The 5,326-nt window shown below is 42.5% G+C and overlaps 1 non-coding gene across 1 annotated transcript; it reads right to left on the minus strand.

The window, feature by feature from the left end:
- Positions 1-809: 809 nt before the first annotated feature.
- On the minus strand, positions 810-973 carry LOC141419942 (U1 spliceosomal RNA). The gene has a single exon (XR_012444666.1). It is a non-coding gene; the product is annotated as a U1 spliceosomal RNA (small nuclear RNA).
- Positions 974-5,326: the final 4,353 nt, after the last annotated feature.

The following is a 5,326-nucleotide window of genomic DNA, read 5'->3' on the forward strand; positions in this document are numbered from 1 at the left end:
TAGGACCCCATTTTCGAGAAGGAATGTAGTGATTAAAGCAAATTTTCATGTAATAGGGTCCCCAAATTGATAATTGATAAAGAATTGCTCTGAAGTTAATATGAATTTAGAAGGCAAAAAATGCCCTGGCATACAGACGTTTGCATAAATGACTAAAGGGATGCAGTGGGTCATGCTGAATAGAGATGCTTGATGCTGGTGGTTTTATCCCTGATCTCCCCATGGTTATCATGTCTCTGCCACTCAATGATTCAGCAATGCCAGAAAAAAAAGTAATAACCAGATGAATCTCCTTGCAAAGAAGGCCTGAAACCCCAGGCTTCTTTAATTTCCTGGCACCGTGAAAACAAGTGACCAGGTGGCCTGCCCTTCTATGAGTAATATTCCTGTCTCCCTTTTCTCACATATGCTGCATGGCTTCCAGATATTTCGTTAGTCCTCCACGCTTGCTGTAGCTGGCCTGTGTTCTGAAAGACCATCTGATTGTTCCTCTGCCCTTCAGGCGCTCTCTGGTCTTTTAGAACTGGAAGCCAAATCCAAGAGATCCACCAAGCTGCAAGAATCAAGATGTTTGGATTTTTCCTTTACATATACATTGTTGGTTGTAACAACGGAAATGCAAATGGTTGTTTTTTGGGCCATCTGTGATATCAATTCCTTTACTGTCCTTCTATTTAGGTGTGACAGTGATAACAAGCATGAGGAGAGAATGGGTTAACTCCGAACAGTTGGAATACCCATCTTTCCTCAAGGCCCTGAAACAGAAACACTTTGAAGAATTAAATTTCTTTTTTTTTTTTTTTTTTTTTCAGGGGAGAGCGCGAACGCAGTCCCCCACTACCACAAATTATGCAGTCGAGTTTCCCACATTTGGGGAAATCGCAGGGGTCAGCACATCCGGAGTGCAATGGATAAGCCTCGCCCTGGGAAAACCACCTTCGTGATCATGGTATCTCCCCTGCCAGGTAAGTATGCAGAATTAAATTTCTTATACTGTGCAATGCAACCACACGTTCTCAGGAACAACTTCCTCATTAGTGTCATTGCTTAAGGTGGGAGAGTCTTCAAGGTCACTTTTCCCCACTTCCATCACCTTTTGTCACTCCTATTTCCTGCTTTTCCACTTGTTTGATCAGTCTCCACAGCTTCTACTGTCATTCCAGTCCCTAACTGGTCTGCAACTACTTCATTCCAAACCCACAAGCCATTGAACTTGAAACAATGGCACGACCTACTCCCTCAGGACAATCTCTACATGGAAATCCTGACTTCAGCTACTTTCCTGCAGCTGGAACTGTCTACACTTTGCTTCAACTTGTCTTGGCTTGAAATATTCATGTCATAACCTTAGAGTGGTGGTGACAAGATTCTTTCCTAGCTTATCCAAGAGAGGGCTCAGATCTTACACCGATAATCTCTGACATCCAAAAAGGTCTCCCCAAAGGCCTCCACCACAGTACTGTGGACCACAGCTGCTTCTGCCGAGCATCTGCCACTTCTCCACTATCTGCTGGCCTAGATAATGTGCCCACCTCAACAGGAAATAGGTCATCTTTGCACGGCTGCCTGCAAAACCTTCCATAGTGGCAGGGTTGATTGCACCTATTGTATACCTCAAATAAATTGGATTGATTTTCTCAGGAGAACCTGTGAGCACTATTGGATATTGAACACTAGGTAGAAGTGGAAAATGTCATTTTTTTTGTGGTACTGGAGTTTGCCTACATTTTGAGCCATTTCGCCAGCCCTGTTTTTTGTTGGATATTTTTGAGATGGGGTCTCGTGAACTATTTGCCCAGGCTGGCTTCGAACCATGATCTTCCTGATCTGCCTCCTGAGTAGCAAGGATTACAGGCGTAAGCCACCAGTACATGGCAATGATGTGATTTTGATACCGAAGAAATTGCAGTCAGTTGATTGAAACTTGAAGCTGCTGCATGTGTTACTCTTATGCTGAATCTAGAGGGTGTTGGTTATGAGTTCCAAGGCCTCAGAGACACTTTCTTCCCTGAAACAATCTCTATGCCCTTATGTACTGAGTTAATAATGTCTTCCCCTTGAAAGTTCACATCTACCTCTTACCTTGAAATGTGACCTTATTTGGAAAGAAGATAGATATATCTAGATATATCTATCTAGATATAATTAGATATAATTATATAATTAGATATAATTAGTTAAGGTGAGAGGCTATACTGGCTTAAGGTGGGCTCTACTCCAATAACTAATGTCCTTATAAGGACAGGGGAAGGCACAGAGACACACAGAGAAGAAGGTTGTGTGACAACATAGGCAGATATTGGAGTGCTCCATTGGTAAGCCAAGGAACTCATTCCAAGGATTGCTGGCCACCATTACAAGCAAGAAAGATCTTTCCCTTCAGAGGGAGCAGGGCCTTGCTAACACCTTGATATTGGGTTTCCAACCTCCAGAACTGTGAAAGTATACATTTTTGTTGTTTTAAGTCATCCACTTGGTAGCACGGTAGTAGGCCATCCACAGGAAACTAATGTGTCTTCCTTTACCATCCATTCTCTTCATTATTTACAAATTCTTCTTTATGTCTCATGCCAAAGAGAAGAAGCATACTGTTGTGGTTCAGTGTATTGATTCTGAAGTCAAACTAATTGGATTTCAGTACTGCCACTGCCACTCAATAGCTGTGTGGCCTTGCATAACTTACCCCACACTCTATGCCTCAGTTTTCCTGATGTGTAAAGAAGGAATTAAATGAATTAATAATGTTAAGGGTTTAGATGTGTTTGTTATATTAGAAAATGTCCATCAGATGGAAATGGCCAGATGGAAATTGTTCCACAGAGGAGTAATCCTAATGAGCTAGACCTTCATGGTTTGTGTGAGGATGACCAAAGACAGCCCAGGTGGGAGAAAGTGTGAGCGAAGGCTTCCTGGTGGCGTGAGGGAAGGGGGCTGCTCTATTAGAGCAGGACCTCCCGACCATTTCTTCATGATGTCCAGCATTGAAACTTATAATATTTGTATACACAAGGCTTCATTCAGCAAGGCTGCTTGCAACTGGACCCTAGAAGTCACTATCTAAGATCCCAAGAGACATTGGGAAGCAATGTCTTAGCAAACATGTAACTCAGTCCCAGCACCTGTAGGGGAGCTCAGGCTTTGAGCAATTTCTCCAACAAGCTGGAGATGCTGAGGTTTCTGGTCTTAAGGACCACACTTTGGCACAGAATCCTTGCTACTTAAAGTGCAGTTCATTACCCAGCAGTATTAGCATCATCTGGGAGGTTGTTTGAAACACTAAATCGCAGGTTCCCCCATCCTCACACCTACTGAATCAGAATGTGCACTTAAATCAAATCCTCAGCTGACAGAGATGCACGTTTAACATTTGACAAATGCTGGATTAGAGGATTCTGGGTACCCAGCTTGACAAGCTCTGTTCCCAGCCCCAGCTGCACATTAGATCCTCACAGGGAGCCTTTACGCATCCCGGTGCCCAGGCCAAAGCAGCTTAATTAAGTAAAAATCACTGCAATTGGGACTTGGGGAAATCAGCATTACTTTTTAAACTCCCCAGGTGATTTTGTGCAACCAAGGTTGAGAACCACTGAGTTAGGGAAGAATCCGGAAGCAGATCCAGAGAGACTGAGGCCATCCAGAGTTCTTGATGGGATTTACACCCTTTTTTCCAGTCTAGCATAACATAGTAGTCAAAGGCATGGGTTATGGAGTAGTGAGCGCTTGTCTGGGTTCAAAGCCTGCTTTGTACCACTTGCCAAGTGTGATATCAGGCAAAATACTTGACCTCTCTTTGCCTCTGTTTCTTTGCAATGGATATCACAATGATAGTAACTATTCTGTAGGGTGTTCATGAGGAATAAATGAGTTAAAATGTAAGTTTCTCATTACAGTGCTCGACACATAGTCAGGGCTATGTGTTTGTTCAGTTAAATATGTATCTCACTTTTTCTCATGGGGGATCCTAGAAGGCTTCTCATTTTCATTATCCATGCTAGGTTGTTGGGCAGCAATCACACCTCTGATTAGGTGCTCAATAAATGTTGGAGGAACACATGACTGAATGGTTACGACGCCCCCTTGTGTATTCAGTGAGAAGAAATAACAAAACATGCAGTGGTCCTTGATACTAAGATAGGTAGTGTGACAGCTCTTCTGATTTGGGTTGAGGGAGGGGTTTACCTGGACCTGAGACCTTTGTTGCTAAAGCTGGTGAAGTACCAGGCAAAGCAGGATAAGTAGGTGGCCCTAAGTATGGGCACTAAGCAAATGTTTATTTAATCAAAATGCTGTTTTCAAGTAGGCATAGAGACAGGTTCCTAAGGCCAACTCGTTTATGCACACGTAGTAAAGGCAAAAGCAAGGACAATTTGCTTCCTGGTCATGGTGTGTGTGTGTCCATCAAATCTTGGTTATGTCATTTAATACCTTTGTGATATTGGATATGTTTCTTAGGCTCTGCTTCAGTTTCTCTGTCTACAAAATAAGGAAAATAATAGTACTCATCTTTTAGAATTGCTGGGAGAGTAGATGTGACCACAATGTAAAGCACTTAGCAGAGTGCTGGACACTTAATAAAGGTTCGATTGATGTTAGAGATTATTTTTATTGCCATCATCATTCACGCTATCAGGCAACCTACATCCATCCTCTGCTTCTTCCATTTCTCACCCCCTAACCTTTGCCATGAGCCCTCTGGACTCTCTGCCTTCTGTTTCTTCTCCCTGCTTTCTCCCTTCCCCACCAGAAGGACCACCAACTATTTTATCCTTCTCTCCAGAGTTGTGAGGGCTGAACCCCTGACAAGGGTACTGGATGGAAGGAGCTCAGGGAGATTGAAATCCAAGCCCTTACCTCATATAGAACGGATGACCAAAAGGAGTTGTTTTTTTTCTTAATTCACTCAAAAGCCAGGTTAGCTGTGATGGAAACTTGTCAATGAGTCAAGGGAGGAATGAAAATTGAACAATTCTATTTCAGATCGCCTAGGTGCCCAAGTCATGCCCAAGTCTTCACTTCCTTCAAGATATCTGTACAAATAAAGGAAGGACGCATCCTTCCAAAAAAACTAGTGAAGAAAATTTTTGTATATGAATTCCATTTTCAATACGAAGCTGAAACTACCTGACCTACGAATAGCACACGCAGCTTTTAAGAATAACTTTTTTCAATACCTATAATAACAATAATATGAACTATGACTAAAGTGATTTGGTTTTATTTTATTTTGTTTGCTGGTACTGAGGTTTTAACTCAGAGCCTCACGCCTGCTAAGCTACTCTGCCAGCTCAATGATTTGGTTTTAAAAGAAGATGGAAGGCGGGTGTTG

The sequence above is a fragment of the Castor canadensis genome, chromosome X (assembly GCF_047511655.1).
Source record: "Castor canadensis chromosome X, mCasCan1.hap1v2, whole genome shotgun sequence".
NCBI classification, from domain to species: Eukaryota; Metazoa; Chordata; class Mammalia; order Rodentia; family Castoridae; genus Castor; species Castor canadensis.